Source organism: Pongo abelii, chromosome X (genome assembly GCF_028885655.2).
Source record: "Pongo abelii isolate AG06213 chromosome X, NHGRI_mPonAbe1-v2.0_pri, whole genome shotgun sequence".
Taxonomy (NCBI): Eukaryota; Metazoa; Chordata; class Mammalia; order Primates; family Hominidae; genus Pongo; species Pongo abelii.
The window spans coordinates 144,050,155-144,067,854 of NC_072008.2; the positions used below are offsets into that span (position 1 = coordinate 144,050,155).

General features: G+C 41.1%; 1 protein-coding gene across 2 annotated transcripts in view; it reads left to right on the forward strand.

Annotated features, from left to right (window-relative positions):
• Positions 1 to 17,700, forward strand: part of ZIC3 (Zic family member 3) — a 421,061-nt gene that overhangs the window by 340,156 nt on the left and 63,205 nt on the right. Inside the window, exon 6 of one of the 2 annotated variants that reach the window (XM_054545137.2) lies at positions 13,355 to 13,430. The exons of the other annotated variant lie outside the window; for it this stretch is intronic. The gene's annotated coding sequence lies outside the window, so the exon portion shown is untranslated. Of the gene's footprint in view, positions 1 to 13,354; positions 13,431 to 17,700 lie in introns of those variants that run through there. 2 annotated transcript variants of the gene reach the window in all.

Below are 17,700 nucleotides of genomic sequence, written 5' to 3' on the forward strand. Positions count from 1 at the left end.
AGTAATGGATGGGGGAGACCCCTGCCAATCTTGGAAAAGAAATTGCCTTAATGGAAGAAAGTCATGCACCACTGAATTCCTACTATTGGGTTATATTAAAATGTTATGCCCCTCATTCTCATCAGTAAATAATTGAACTCCCTTTGGGTGTGTGCCATGCCACAAAGCATGATGAAAGCTGATGGATTTGGGGCTAGGCTCCAGGATGCAATGGAAAGAAGTTAGGCAAAGTGAGTTTTACTTCCAGTTCAGCCACTATGTGTCTGAGCAAGTTACTTTCCCGCCTTGGGCCTCAGTTTCCCCAAATGTTATGCTTCCTGGGTCAGGGACACCCCTGAGAACCTGACGAATGTTATGGACTGCTTCAGAGAAATGCATACACATACATACACCACTGCCTCAAAACACACACCAGGTTCAGAATCTCTGATTGATGTGATACCCAGATCTCTTTCTAGTCTACAAGAACCTCTGCTCAAAAAGCTACATTTACAAAGAAATTATAGGTGGGAAGTCATAAAAAATGAGGTTGGTCTTGAGTTCATAAAAGTTAAAAATATTCTCTTAGTAGTTATATGTTTAATGATAGGCTTTTCCACACTGTGTGTATGTACACATGCATGCATGTGCATGTGCAAAATGGCAAATGACCAATATGAAGTACTTAGCAACCACTCACTAAAACCACCACTATCCTCTCATTTTAGGTAACTTTGGTAGTTGGTCTTTACTTGGAAAGAAGGTAAATAAATGACTTAAGTCCAATTGTGAGATTCCTATGGTGAATCGCTTTTGAAATATCCTGTTTTTTTGCCAGTATTATATAGATATACATTTGTTAATGAGGGATACAATATATCTGCTGTTGAATTATATTTAGTTTGTGAAGTATCTAGGTTTCTTGTTTCCTCATTAATTTATCCGTTTTGAAATATGGTAATTAGTAGGAAAGCTGAAATACGTCTAGATTTTTAGGGGCCTGAGATAAGACTAGGGTTTTAATCCTGCTTCTAACTCTCAGTTTCCACCTATCACATAGTTGCCTCTATTTTCAGCCACAAATTTTCTTACATAATGTCTTCCTGCAAATTTAGGTGACAGTCCAATATGCAGAAGTCAAACAATTGATTTGGATGCTCTAAGTGTGGTTCTGTTCTTGGAAAGCTAAAATATGCTTATTTGATAATTACATTTTGCTTTTCACACATAATCTTCAATGTTTAATATGGCTAGAATTTTCCACATATTTCTAAATTGAATTTTAAATTCATCAAGTGAACCTGCATTTGGTCAATGTAAGCCTAATAAATATCACAAGGAAGTTAAATATTTGTTACTTTGGGCATGATCTTTGTCACAATTAGGTTATGTTTATGAGACTCATTTCTATGTACAGTCATTTTTATAAAATAATAGAACAAAATGCAATAACACATTCAAATGATTGCAAAACCACTGATGGCTGTACAAAGATGGTGAATCACCTAAAAATGGATAAAGTCTAACATAGGAAAGTCCAAAAGCACATTTAAGTTGTAGTGAAATCTAACCTTTGGCAAAATCAACACTCATAATAACCCCTGCATAGCTCTAGGAAGAAACCCTAATAAATAGATATATTCCACTAGTTTAAAAAATATACGTATTTTAAAAACAAAATGTGTACAGTAAGTTTTTTTTAAGTCCAAAATGCTAAAAGTTCTTTAATAAAAAACATCAGTTCCTTGACCTACCCTGATCAACTTCATTCCCTAGTGGCAACCTCTTTCAAATCTGTAACTCTTTCCTCTGATATTTATATCTATTTTCCAAAATGTTCAAAACACACACATACACACACACACACACACACACACACAGGGTTATTGGATCAAGTTTAGACATTGTCTATTGAGTATTATTATGCCAAATCTGGAGTTTAGCTCACATACATACTCTTCTCTATTCCATCCCACATCCTTCCAGTATGTCTTACTTTTTTATGGAAATATGTATTATACATTTACTACTGTGTTTATGCAGTATAATTCAATGTTGAGCCAATTAGTGAACTATGAATAAATTTACTTTCTTTTTCAATTTGCTTTTATTCCTAGAGTTACTTATTAACTAACTTTTGTGTTACTTTTTTTTTTTTTTTTTTGAGATGGAGTCTAGCTCTGTCGCCCAGGCTGGAGTGCAGTGGTGCTATTTCAGCTCACTGCAAGCTCTGCCTCCTGGGTTCACGCCATTCTCCTGCCTCAGCCTCCAGAGTAGCTGGGACTACAGGCGCCCGCCACCATGCCCGGCTAATTTTTTTGTATTTTTAATAGAGACGAAGTTTCACCATGTTAGCCAGGATGGTCTCAATCTCCTGACCTTGTGATCCGCCCGCCTCGGCCTCCCAAAGTGCTGGGATTACAGGCATGAGCCACCGAGCCCGGCCATTTTGTTTTGCATGTGATGAAGTCTTCTAACATAGTTCAATAGTTCTGTAAAGAGGTTTATAACAATTTTCCATACCTTGTCAGATGACATAAACTTCAAGTTTCAGTAGAAGGTAAATTTCAAGAAGTCAGAAACTTAATTTTGTTCATAACTATAGCCTGAGTGCCTCTAACAGGCTCCAAAGCATAATATATTCTCCATAGAGATTTGTTGCATGGAAAATGAAAAGAATAAGTTATCATTTTTATTTTTCCCTGGAAGCAGTCTCTCTGAAACCTTCCAATCTTTTGTTCCAATCTGGACTGAACGCTTGCTTCATAGCTGACATCTTGGGACTTACCTTCAAGTATTATTTGGTTGTTTTTTTTTTTCTTGGATCCTATGTCTTCTATTTTCTTGGTTTGCACCCTCATTTCATAGAATATATCCTTCAGAAGCTTCTTGAGTATGAAAGTTTTTATGGAAGATAAATACTGCACTTGCACATCTAAAACTATTTTTACCATATACTTGCTTGATAATTTAGTTGCATATCAAATTAAAATTTGAAAATGGTTTTTATGCAGACTTTTGAATGCATTTCTCTATTGTCTTCTATCTTCCAGTATTGATTACCATTCCATCACCCTTCGCAGACACTTGAAAAGCCAGAAACAAACTCATATGATATGGTCTGGCTCTGTGTCCCACCCAAATCTCATCTTGAATTGTAATCCAAATTGTAATCCCCACGTGTTGGGGAAGGGACATTGTGGGGGGTGATTAGATCATGGGGGGTTCCCCCATGCTGTTCTTATGATAGTGAGTGAGTTCTCACGAGATCTGATAGTTTTATACCTTCACTCTGCACTTCTCTCTCCTGCCACCTTGAGAAAAATGATGTGTTGGCTTTCCCTTCCACCATGATTGAAGTTTCCTGAGGCATCCCCAGCCATGCAAATCTGTGAGTCAAATCTTTTTCCTTTATAAATTACCCATCCTTGGGTATGTCCTTATGGCAGCATGAGAACAGAATAATACGGTAAATTGGTATTGCAGAAGTGGGGTGCTGCTATAAAGATACCCAAAAATGTGCAAGCAACCTTAGAACTGGGTAACAGCCAGAGGTTGGAACAGTTTGAAGGGCTCAGAAGAAGACAGAAAAATGTGGGAAAGTTTGGAACTTCCTGGAGACTTGTTGAATGGCTTTGACCAACATGCTGATAGTGATATGGACAATAATGTCCAGGTTGAGGTAGTCTCAGATGGAGATGAGGACCTTGTTGGGAACTGGAGTAAAGGTCACTCTTGCTATGCAGAGAGACTGGCATCATTTTGCCCTTGCCCTAGAGATCTGTGGAACTTTGACCTTAAGAGAGATTAGTTAAGGTATCTGGCAGAAGAAATTTCTAAGCAACAAAGCATTCAAAAGGAAGCAGAGCATAAAAGTTTGGAAAAATTGCAGCCTAAAGATGCAGTAGAAAAGAAAAACCTGGGCTGGGCATGGTGGCTCATGCCTGTAATCCCAGCACTTTGGGAGGCCGAGGTGGGCAGATCACGAGGTCAGGAGATCGGTACCATCCTGGCCAACACGGTGAAACCCCGTCTCTACTAAAAATACAAAAAAAATTAGCCGGGCCTGGTGGTGGGCACCTGTAGTCCCAGCTACTCAGGAGACTGAGGCAGGAGAATGGCATGAACCCAGGAGCAGAGGTTGCAGTGAGCCAAGTTCGCGCCACTGCACTCCAGCCTGGGAGACAGAGCGAGACTCCATCTCAAAAAAAAAAAAAAAAAAAGAAAAGAAAGAAAGTAAGAAAAGAAAAACCCATTTTCTGGGGAGAAATTCAAGCTGGCTGCAGAAATTTGCAAAAGTAACAAGGACCCAAATATTAATCACCAAGAAAATGGGGAAATGTCTCTAGGGCATGTCACAGACCTTCATGGTAGCTCCTCCCATCACAGGCCTGGAGGCCTAAGAGGGAAAAATGGTTTCCTGGGATGGGCCTAGGGCCCCCCTGCTCTATGCAGCCTTGGGACATGGTGTCCTGTGTCCCAGCTGCTTCAACTTTAGCCGTGGCTAAAAGGGACCAAGCTAGAGCTCAGGCCATTGCTTCAGAGGTGCAAGCCCCAAGCCTTGGTGGCTAACACATGGTGTTGGGCCTGCGGGTGCACAGAAGTCAAGAATTGAGATTGGGGAACCTCTGCCTAGATTTCAGAGGATGTATGGAAATGCCTGGATGTCTAGGCAGAAGTTTGCTATGGGTTGGAGCCCTCATGGAGAACCTCTGCCAGGGCAGTACAGAAAGAAAATGTGGGGTTGGAGCTCCCACAGAGAGTACCCACTGGGGTTCTGCCTAGTGGAGCTGTGAGAAGAGGGCCACCATCCTCCAGGCCCCAGAATGGTAGATCCACCTACAGTTTGCATCGTGTGCTGGGAAAAGCCATAGACACTCAATGCCAGCCTCTGAAAAAAGCCAGGATGGGGGCTGTACCCTGCAAAGCCACAGAGGCAGAGCTGCCCAAGGCCATGGGAGCACACCTCTTGCATCAGCATCACCTGGATGTGAGACATGGAGTCAAAGGAGATCTTTTTGGAACTTTAAGGTTTAATGACTGCCCTATTGGATTTTGGACTTGCATGAGGCCTGTCACCCCTTTGTTGTGGCCATTCTTCTCTTATTTGGAACAGGTGTACTTACCCAATGCCTGTACCCCCATTGTATCTAGGAAGGAACTAACTTGCTTTTGATTTTACAGGCTCATAGGCAGAAGGGACTTGCCTTGTCTTAGATGAGACTTTGGACTTGGACTTTTGGGTTAATGCTGAAATGAGTTAAGACTATGGGGAACTGTTGGGAAGGCATAATTGTGTTTTGATATGTGAGAAAGATGAAATTTGGGAGGGTCCAGGGGCAGAATAATATGGTCTGGCTCTGTGTCCCACCCAAATCTCATGTTGAATTGTAATCCAAATTATAATCCCCATGTGTTGGGGGAGAGCCCTCATGGGAGGTGATTAGATCATGGAGGTGGTCCCTCCATGCTGTTCTCATGATAGTGAGTGAGTTCTCATGAGATCTGATGGTTTTATAAGGGGCTTTTCCTCACTTTGCTCTGCACTTCTCTCTCCTGCCACCTTGTGAAGAAGGACATATTTGCTTCCCCTTCTGCCGTGATTTTAAGTTCCCTGAGGCCTTCCCAGCCATGTAGAACTGTGAGTCAATTAAACCTCTTTCCTTTAAAAATTACCTGGTCTTGGGTATATCCTTATAGCAGCATGAGAATGAACTAATACACCATACATATATGGTTAACTGATGTTTGACAAGGATCCCAAGACCATTCAATGAGGAAAGAGTAGTCTATTCAACAAATGGCATTGAGACAACTGAATAACTACATGCAAAAGAATGAAATTGAACACTTGCCTCACACCAAATAAAAAAATGAACCAAAAATGTATCAAAAGCCTAAATGCAAAAGTGAAAACTACAATAAAACCCTTACAAGAAAACATAGGGGTAAATCTTCATTATCTTGGATTTGGCAATGAATTATTAGATATGATATCAAAAGCGTACATGCAAAAAGAAAACATAAATGAATTTAACTTCATCAAAATTTAAAACTTTTGTGCTTCAAAGGACACTAACAAGAAAGTAAAAGACAATCCACAGAATGGGAGAAAATATTTGCAATTTATTTATTTAATAAGGGCCTTGTATCTAGAATGTATAAAGTACACTTACAACTCAATAAAAAAAGACAACCTAATTTGAAAATGGGAAAACAATCTGAATAGACATTTCCCCAGGGAAGATATAAAAATGACAAATAAGCACATAAAATGATGCTCAACATCATTAATTATCAGGGAAATGCAAATCAAAACTACAAGGAGACATTACTTTATATCCACTAGGATGGCTAGAATAAAAAAGATTGATAAAAAGATAATTGATGACAATGTGGAAAAATTGAACTTTCATGCCCCACTGGTGGGCATGTAAAATTGTGCAACAGCTTTGGAAAACAATCTGGCAGCTTCTCCCAAAATTTAACATAGTGGTACCATATAACTCCGCAATTTTACCCCAAAGTATCTACCTGAGAGATTTGAAAATATTTGTTAACAGAAAACTTGTACATTTGTAGGCATATATTATTTGTAATGGCCAAAATGTGAAAACAACCAAAATGTCCATCAACTGATAAATTATTAAAATGTGATGTATCTATATAATAGAATATCATTCAGCCATAAAAATTAATGAAATACTGATAAATGCTACAACATGGATAAATCTTGAAAACATTATGCCAAGCAAAAGACATGAGTTTAAAAAAACTCATATATTATATAATTCCATTCCTATGAAAGTCCAGAATAGGGAAATTTACAGGACAGAAAGTAGATTATTGGTTTCTTGGGGCTGAGGTGGAGTGGGGGAATAGTTTTGTAACAGCTAAAGGATTCAGTATTTCTTTTCAGGTGATGAAAATGTTCTAAAATGGATTGTGGTGATTGTTGCCCATATCTGTGAATATACTAAAAACCATTGTATTGTACACTTTAAGTGGGCAAATTTTATAGTATGTGAATTATATCTCAATAAAGCTGCTTAAAAAAGAGGCCAGCCAGAGACAGACTTCATCCATGAAATGGTAGTTGCAGTTGTACATTCCCACTGGAGATATTCAAGAAAGTCAATAAAGCACACCAAAAGAGAGAGACTCAGCTCTGGGAGCACACCTTAGTCAGGGGGTACCAAATACAATTTGTAACCAATCAGCTGTGAAAGACTGGGCTTTTCTCCTCATTCCCCCTTCACCTTGGGTCTGACCTTTGATGAAACTTTCATGTGGATATCTGAGGGAAGTGTTTTTTAGGCAGAGGGAACACTATGTACAAAGTCATAAGATGGGAATATATATGCTGTGTGTACTGAGTGGAGTGAGTGAAGGGGATAAGGGTGAGAAATGAAGTGGGGAGGGGCAGTGAGGTCAATATTAAAAAATGACCATGAATTCTTCTCCTTTATGCATCCCTGCCCTTGCAATTGCATGCAATCTATGCAATAGCAAATATAATCCATGCCATTTCTGATCTTCCCATCAAAGATAGACTATTTCTTCACTACTGAAATTAGCCCTGTGACTTGCTTTCGCCAATAGGACGTTAACAAACATGACACAAGTAGAGTTTTGAAAAACACTTGGGTGTTGGAGCTTACTTTCTTGCTGCTCTTAGAATCCCAGGCAGCCATGTGAAGAAACCCAGGCTAGCTGTGTAGATAATTAGAGATGCATGAACCAGTTCCCTTTGTTATTTGAGCTGACACCCAGCCAACCATCAGACATGGCTATTGACTGCAGTTAATAACAGATGCATGGATTAGCCTAGCCAAGACCAGCAAAAGAACCACCCAGCTGAACCCAGTCCAAATCACTGACCCACAGAATTGTGAGCTACGTAGTTATTGTTTTTAGCCATTACATTTTGGGGTGGTTTGTTACATAGCAAAATCTAGCTGATACAGTAAACATAAAGGAGGCTTCTCAGGCACACCTCTGCCCTGTGCTCAAAGCTAAAGAGGGAAGAGGGGTTCTCAGATTTTCATGTCCTAAAGCCCAGCTCACAGGATTTGGGGCTTAACTCCCAACTAACAATAATGGGTACACGTTTTCTTGGAGTGTTTTTTGTGCTGCATAGTCTCCTTGGAGACCAAACATACATTTAGTGGGAAGCAGCAGAAGTAGTATGTGGATTACAGCCTTTCGCCTGGGAGAGGGTGGATTCTAACAATGAAAATGACATCAGCTATCATTTCTTGAGCTCCTGGTATAGCCTGGGGGCTTCCATTTGCATTATCTCCTTGAATCCTCATAATCACCATGGGAGGTAGGCACTATTGTTGTTCTCATTTTACAGACTGAGATTCAGAGAAACTAAGTGACTTGTCCAAAGTGACACAGCTGGGAGGGCTAGGGTTCAAATCCTGATCTGCCTGACTCAATAACCCAACACCTAAGCACAATACTACAATGTTACTCGATTGAGACATAATAAGCTCACCCTGAAGTGTGCAATTGCTGACCTGGTTTACTTGCTGGGAGGCATCAGGCTGGATGATGGCCAGTAGATGAGCCCACCCCATCCACTGCAATTCAGCCCCATGCCTTGTTCACTCATCTTACCTTTGTATCATCTGCAGCTGGCCTAGGTCCTCTGATTTCTGCAGCAGTGGAACAGCTGGGTTAACCCTTTCCTTCAGTAGGGGATCTCAGGGGAGAGTATGAGCCAAGGGTTGCTCCTGGAGAGGCCTAGCAATGCTTTTACTCTTCATTAAAAGTTTATGTGCATTATACACTTCATTATATGCAATTGGGTTTCTTATATGGCACTCCAGTGCATAAATGACTCCCTAGACACATTTGTGAGTTTCCATTGTTATAATATAAATGCTGGCCAAGTCACAAGGCAGACATGTTTTAAACTATTCGATTATTCTTCGTATAATAACCAAATCCAGGGGAGGTTTTACTTTACAATCCCTCTACAGGATTGCTTGGTGGACCCATCTGTATTTCTATCGGTCAAAACCTTTCAGTTTTGATTCTGAGTAGTCAGGAAGATGGGAAAGGCCATGGGTAGAAAATTACCCTCATTTCCAATTTATTGTGAATTCAGTTTATTGTGAATTGACTTATGTGGTGGGCTAGTTTATAAAACATAAATGTAGATCCTAGAAAGGTTAATATTTTTATATTGAGAAAATAATGAAACCATGAGTACTGTGTAGCTTTAAGAGCTCGTAAAGAGATACACATGCATTCATTCATTCACTCACTCATTTTTTTCAACTGACATTTAGCAAGCATTTATTGTATACCTAGCACACAGAGCTAGGCACTAGCTATGTAGAGATGAATACAAGACATGGTGTTCACTCTGAAAGAACTTACCTTCTAGTGGAATGACAGAGAAATGTACAATTTCAGTGTAGTAATAATAACTGCTATGAATGAGATGTGCCCAGAGTACTGTGGGAAACCAGATTAGAGAGTGGTACATGAAGAGAAAATGGCTGTTGAACAGAGTTCTTAGCAGAAGGGTATGTGGCTTCAGAGAAGAGGGTGTTCTGCTTGCTGGAGTGGGGATAGCTCCCAGAACAACATGGAAACTCACATGTTGCAGATTGCAGAGCCACTTGTCAGCCTGATACCCTCCATGGAGGATGGCTGATCTGCCTGTTTCTCCAGGTGTTCAGTGCTGTTATGTGAGCCAGAAACAAACTTCTCCTTCAAAGAAGTTTGAGCCATTATGCACTTCAGAATTTGCTTGTTATAGTAGCTAGCCCATCCTTGCCCAGTACAGTCACAATGTCCTGCCTGTTTTCATAATATCTCGATTCTGGCCCCTCCTTTCTGTTAACTCTGCCACCGTTTAGGTCCTCGGTGTATCCCTCCTGGACCACAGCAACAGCCTTCTAATTGCTTTCCCTCCTTTGCCTTCAGCTCTCTTTGCTAAGTGGAAGGCTAATATGTTTTACAGAACAGGCTTTGGAGAAACAATACTTTAGGCCAGAGGAATAATATTAAAGAAAGGTCTGCCAGAGTGGTGGTGAGGAACTCTTCCAATGATAGGCATCCCTCAGATGTTCATTATATGCAGGCAGCCCCCTCCTCTGCCTCTGCTCAGGATAGTTCTTATAAAAGCCCATAAGCTGGATCCCAGCAAAAATGGCTCCGCTTTTCTCTATTTTAGGAATGTCTTATAACATTTGGTGTTAGACACTAGAGGAACAGATCTGAGAGTATGGATAGTTCAGGCAAATTCATCTCTATTACTAGCAAGAGCGCTCAAGGCATCATGGCTCCTGATTTGGTGGGAGGGTCAGGGTGAATGATATTTTCATTCTATCTCGACTACTTGTTAGTTGTTGAAAACTTGGGCAGGTTACTTGACTCTAACTTCAGTCCTTTTCAGTTGTACTATGGGAATAAATAAAAAATTAAAATAAATTAAAAACCAACATGAAAAATTAAAATGATAAAAAGAATCTCAAAGAGTTGTGAGATGATGAGATGATAAATACAATGCCCTTGGAATAGTGTCTGGCACCTCATAAATTCTTAAATGTTTTTACTATTATTGCTTTTAACATTAAGTAGAAAGTAGAGTAGTTATCATTAATGCTATTTTCTGATTTATTTTTAAAAATAATTCTTTCCATATTAATAAAATTTCCAGTCATGTTTTAGAAAAATAAAGTTATCAAGTAGCCAAAGACTTCCATGCAGGGTACAAATTCTTCCTGACTTGGAAACACAGCTCATTCTGTTGCTAACATACTTAAATATATTTCCAAATGACTTTTAGTTATGGCAAGTTCTGTCCCAGAGTTTGATCATACTTAGAAATGCAATACAGTGTTTTCCCTTTCTTTCCACAGTTGAGGAACAGACATAAACAGATATTGAGGACAGTTTTCAGGGAATTCTCTTTAAAGCTCTGTTAGCTGAGGCTGTGGCCAAAAGGAACATTGAGGCTTCTGAGGATGTTTTAGATCCAACACAAAGTGGTGTATTTTGTGTCAGGTTCTCTCAGAGGACTCCTACCTTTGATATTATTTGTTTTGTGTCCTCTGAAGCATCTTCATCACCTGCACTTTCTACTAGAAGTGATTCATGTTTTTTGGTGTGCCTTTCAGATCTGAGAGGGAGGCATTCTGATTCTCCTATCTCACCTTTTCTAAAACAAGGGCAGGATGAGTAAGGGCACAAAACATAAGCTGAAGTCCCCTCTGGGATTTCCAGGTAAGGAAGATGGGAAACAGCCACTGCCTCATTTTTATTACCCACCTATGGTGAATTGACGGTAAATACATGCTGAGACAAGTTTAGCTAAAGACAGGAGACCACTAGACCTTCAAAATATGAATACAACTGTTACAGGGGGTTCCTTGCTCACAGAGCTCCCAAGATGGTGGTGAGCCGCTTCCAAGATGGTGGCGAGCCACTTCCAAGATGGTGGCAAGCCTCGTGTTCTCTGACCTGGGGTTCTTGGCCTCACAGATTCCAAGGAATGGAATCTTGGACCATGTGGTGAGTGTTATAGCTGTATTAGAAGCCGTGGGTCACGGAAGAGAACCGTGGAACCCAGTGACTAATGTTCAGCTCCATTAGGATGAACCCAGGCACTTAGCCATGCAGGAACAATGGCAAGCCTTTAGCCTGATCGGGAGTGGCAATGGGTGCCTTGCTGGATCAGGAGCACAGCAGACACTCTGCCAGATCTGGAGGGATGGAAGTCAGCGGCGGGTCTGTGACGGCGGCAAACAGCAGTGGTGGACTGCGAGAGAAAGCTCGGCTCCAGCGTAACAAACACGGACCAGAAGAATGCAGTTGCAAGATTTAATAGAGTGAAACAGAGTGAAAACAGAGCTCCTATAGAAAGGGAGGGGACCCAAAGGGGGTTGCCGTTGCCGGCTCGAATGCCTGGGTTTATATCCCGATCCTTGTCCCTCCCACTGTGCTCTTGGGCAATAGATGATTGGCTATTTCTTTACCTCCCGTTTTTGCATAATTAGCATTTTAGTGAGGTCTCTGATTGGTCGGGTGTGAGCTAAGTTGCAAGCCCTTTGTTTAAAGGTGGATGCGGTCACCTTCCCAGCTAGGCTTCGGGATTCTTAGTCGGCCTAGGAAATCCAGCTAGTCCTGTCTGTCACAGCTAGCTCCAAAGAAAGAATAGTGTGGTCCAATTAGAACTCTGCAATACAAAGCCTTAGAACACAGGCCAGCAAACTTTTCCTGTAAAAGGCTAAATAACTAAATATTTTAAGCCATATGAGCCATATGATTTCTGTCAGAACTATTCAACTCCACTATTGTAGTGGGAAAGCAGTTACAAGCTGTACATAAACAAATAGGGATGACTGCATGCTAATAAAACTTTATTTACAAAAAAAAAAAAAAAAAGGATTTGGTTCAAGGGCTATCTATAGTTTGCTTACCTCTGGTTTACAGATTGATGGAAGTCCAGGCTAGGACAAGGAAATGAGCCAGGGGTCTTGCTTGGACCTAACTGAGCTAAGCCAATCTAGGATTCATATTGTTTCTAGTTCCATGAAACTAGGACAGGCATAAGACTCCTTCTGATCCCAAGGGGGAGAGGTGAGGAGCACTAGCATGACCCTTCAGTGAAATCCACAGGGAGATGAAGAGAGTAGGGACAGAGTCTTTGGGTTCTCATTCCTTACAAACTTTAAAGAGATGTGGGTAGGGTGAGGGGAGGGGTATTCTGGCTAATCCATGATGATTTATACTTTGGTATGTCATCAGAAGGGTTCAACTCAAGGTGAGGTAATGGAGCTACCATGACCTATTGACCTTGTTATGTCATCAAAAGGCACAGCTTTTGACCAGAAAATGGTGGGTTTCTTCCTAGTGATTCACACATTACCCAGAAGCCTCTAGCTTGTTGTAGTGCTTCATAAAATTCCAAATATGTCAAAAATAATTTGATAATGCCACTGTGTGTGTGTGTGTGTGTGTGTGTGTGTGTGTGTGTGTCTGTGTGTATATGTGTCTGTGTGTTTAAGCTAGCACTTTGACTAATTCCTTTGTTCCCTTGGGACCCGATTATAGATTTGTCAATGGGAAGGGGGCAAGTTTGTCCCTAAATGTTGTGGTCATTAGTGTGCATCCATTTGCACAAAGGAGGCCCACACCCAAGTGGGAATGACTGAAAAGGAATTTGATGTCTCATGTTTTTGGATGAAATTCAAAATACAAACCTTTGTCCATAGTTGTTGGGAGAAGCTAAACAATGTAATACCCTGAGTGTTGCCTACTTTCTGAGGGGGTGGGGAGAGACAACATGTATTTTGCAGAGGCAGACCTTTATTTAATTAGCCCTGATGTAAAGATTTCTTGTCTTTTGCAGCTACACAGCTTTAAGAGAGTGCTGGGTACCTGAAGGCCGGCTCCTACTGGGACTAATTCCATCCAGACAGCTCCAAGTATGTTCATTAGGCGCTGATTAGGTTTCACACAGGTGGGGAAGGTTAGGGGCACAGATAGAGAGGCGGTGCTGATTGTGTTAAGCATAAAACACCATCTGTTTCCCAAGTAAGAAAAGGAACTGCATCCACACTTCTGGAGAGATCACCAGGCCACTGCTGAAGTTGCTGCTCCCTCCTTTCCTTTCTTTTATTCTCCAGCTACATTTACAGGTCTTAAAACAAGTTGGTAAAAAATAATGAAAAACAAAATAATATATCTGAAGGCTGTTGAAGAAGATGCTAACTAATTATCACATTCAGGCTTGCTGATCAGAACGAATGGGAGAATTTTTCCCCCTGATGCAGGCATTGTACTTGGCGTGAAAATAGAATACTACATTGTCTCCTTTTCATCGTAAGGACTTTTTCTTCCCCAAGGCAAGCAGCCTGTCCAGTTAGCCCGGCTCTTCAATGCACTTTAATATGGTTTTGTTTGGGACCAAAGAATGCAAATGAGCTGACATGCAGATCCCCCTTTTCTAACAGAAAATAAACAGCCTGGAGGCGCATGGGGGAGGAGAGGCAGCAGTTGGTGGAGTGAGCTGATAAGCACTTGAGTTCACCTGATAAGGGCTCCTCGCTACTGTGCTGCTCGCCCACACAGAACCAGAGGCTCACAATGCTGTCGTCATTCCATCCAGCCTCCCAGACAGAGCAAACCACCCCACCACCTGGCCTCTCCCCATTCACCATTCCTCTTCCCTGCCAAGAAAACTTTCCTACCCAGCAGGTGGTGGCAGGCTGGGCAGTGAGGGGATGGGGGGAATCCAGAGCAGGGTGCGGAGCTTGTCCCCCTCCTACTCTTCAATTCATGACCTCACTGGTAAAGAGTCCCATCTTTATTATTGTTAGAGCTCAGCAAAACCAGCTGGAAGCCAATCAGTGTGACTCCGGCCCCCCCACCCCAGGCACATGAAGGAGCAGGAGGCCTTACCCTATAGCCATGGCCAGCAAACCATTCTGGGGCACTTGTGGTAGACTTCAGTTCTGTGGGTGCAGTGTGAGATGTGCAGCCTGGAACTGGGTGACGCCTACTTTCACTGGATTCTCTGGGGTAGCTTTGTTGGAATTGTGGGGGAGTCAGGCCCCAGCACGCAGTGAGGGCAGCTCCGGTGGGGGAAGGGCAGTCTATCACTGCTGTCAGACACAAAGGGCCCAAAGACTCCCCAACTCCAGAAGCTGATGCAGGATAACTGACCTCCTTCCTTCCTTCAGCCCAGTAGTCCTGACTGCTTCTTTTTAGTGGGCACTTTATATATATGAAAAGCATGGCCTCAGCAGAGATGTCTCTTAAATTGGAAATCAGTTTCCAGTAAGGGGACCCCACGGATTGCTCTTTGCCAATGACTAGTAATGTTAATTTTAACTGGGCACTCAAGGCCCTCCACCATCCAAAACTCACCCAACCCCCAATACCTGATCTCAGAGGGATCCAGACTGAGTGCCTGGCTCTCCTCCAGTGTGCTGAGCATGCTCCCACCCCAACATTTGCACACATGTCATTTTTCCTGACTGGAATGGCCACTTTCTGTTCTTTCCATTGTGTCTCAACCTCTTCTTCAAAGGGCATTGAAGCTTTCCCCAATTTTGTCGGTCCATTTAGGCCTATTTCTCTTCTGAATACCTCTGGCAATTGCTATATGTCTTCTGGGATTCTTAATGTGTGTCTCTCATGGTTTTCTTGCCTCTACCTATAGTTTGTAAGCTCTCTGAATGCAGAGCCTTTTTCTTCTATTCCTGCATCTCCCCTGTAAAATGTAGCACAGAGCTTGGCAAATAGTGAAATTTACCTGGCTTAGTAAATGTGAATTCATTTGACGACTTGTCGATTGACAACCCGTGATAGTGTTGGAGCTCAGAAAACAACACCCCAAAATATGGTGTTTTGACATGTTAAACTAAAGAAGCTGCCTCAAGGTCTCTCTGACCTTCCCCCATTCCTGTCCCTCAAGCCTCTGTCTCTCTCAAAGCATAGGATGAGGCTGTTCTCTGAAGTACCTTTTTCTACCTAGTAACCAGATCCCCAAAGAGGAATTGCCTTAGATCCCTTCCCTGAAATTTTGTTAAACAGAGAAGATTAAAATTTATATCACAGAGGAAAAGACTGAAAATTAAACACCACACCTAGAGCACAATGAACTTCAAACTTTGTCCCAAACCATTGTTTGTTCTCCAGTCCTATTTGATTTCCAAATAGAATCACTCATAAGATAATGTCTGCCTCCCAGGTCCATTCATTGCCCCCTAAAAATCATTTACTCCTACACTCCCATCTCCCTTATCCTATGAAGAAGCGTCTATACGCATCTGGACCTCATTGGGATATTGGGTAATCATTCCCCTGCAATGTTAACTAACTTTGTATGCCTTTTCTCCTATTAATCTGCCTATTGTTGGTTCATTTTCAGTAAACCTTCAGAGGGCAGAAGGGAAGTTTCCTCTTAGCTTCTACAATAGCATGGGTTAATGTTTGTTTTTTTTGTTTTTTTTTTTTTTTTTTTTTTTTACATTGGGCCTGTGTCTATGCTAAAAGAAAAAGAGAAACTAAGGTTTTTGTGTGTCTAATGTATGGTATGTGTGTGCACATGTACATGTATGTATATACATACACCTGTCTCATATTATCTCCTTCAACAATTTTGTGAGAGTTGTTATCCCGATTGTATATACAAGGAAAACTGAGTCTCAGAGAGCAAAATGATTTGCCTAGATTTACACTTGCAAGAAGTTACATTGTTAAATTCGAGCTCAGGGTGGTTTATATTCAAAGCTAAAGTTGTTTTCATTATTATTCTGCCTCCTCACCTCTCCAGTGCCAGGGCCCCAGTGGGGTGTGAGCTGGGGGGATTGTGGTCTAGAAACAATGGGTTTAAATTTTTGATTAATCAGCTGAATGTATTCAATAAGCACTTAATATTTAGTAAAACATTTCATACATACCGTATTGGATGCTGTGGGGATAGACAGAAGATCAAGAGAAAGTCCCTGACTGCTAGGAGTTCACAATCTCATAGATGAAAAAGTACCCATTGAACCAAATTCTGTTTTTAAAAAAAAAAACAAAAAAAACCTTTATCTGACAAAGATCTGTATAGGTTTTTGAGGAAAGAAGATAGAAGTTGATTCTGACTGAAATTGTTGGAGAGGCCATTGTGGAGAATGTATAATTTTAGTTGGGTTTCAATGGGAGGATCAGATATTTACAAGTAAACACAGATGAAGAACCTTCCAGGCTAGGGGAAAGAGACAGGTGGGAGAACCCTGTATGTATGTGTGGAAGGGATTTTCTCTGGAGCCCAGCACCACTGGCTGAGTAGTGTTGTGCTCACAAAATTCTGCTTAGAGAGGTGCTGTCTTGGTCTCATACTATGCCTGGAGTACAAACCATCCATAAATGAGTAAGACTCTCGGGTTCAGTGATGTCAGTACTTGGAGCCTTCAACTTTTGTGATCAAAAGCTCATGGCAGTGGCCCATACACCTCTTCTCTTTTGACTCAATGGATTGTCACAGGCTCATGATTCAATAAAGACACTATGTATCTTTTTTGTGCCATCTTGATTGCCATCGAGAATGGTTATAAAAGGTAAAACACACAATTATAAGTCATTCAACAAGGCAGAGTATATAATTCCACAATTGATTTTCTTGAAAGTTCATAGAAAATGTTCTTTGGGGTAAATATGTATGTGCCCAGACATTTCATATCATCAGCGGAAGTCTCTGAGCAAAAGTCAACATGAAGGAAAAGAGATCTGGCTTGTTTAGATAAAAAAATTCTGATTGCTCTTTTAACTGCCTCTCTAGAGACAATAGGATATTCTGGAAAGGGCATAGGCTTTGGAATCATTTAGCCATGTGTTTAAATGCAAGTTAATATCTCTGTGATCTTGAACAAGTTACTTTACCTCTCTGAGCCTCATTTTCTTTATCTGTAAAATGAGGATAGTAAGACCCACCTGCTAGGTTGCTGTGAGAATTAAAATAGATAACACATACATGGTATCTGGATCTGTGCAAGTCACATAGTAAATCCTCAACATATAATATTGTTATTTTGATGATATTTAATCAAATTTTTTCAGCAGAAAAATTGTCCCCCCCATTTGATTGTAATGTACATGAAACCTAGAGACCATGCTTACGTTATCTAGCACCTAACATATTGCATTGATATAGTAGGTACTCAGTGAATATTTGTTGGATGGATAGATGGACAGATCAATGGA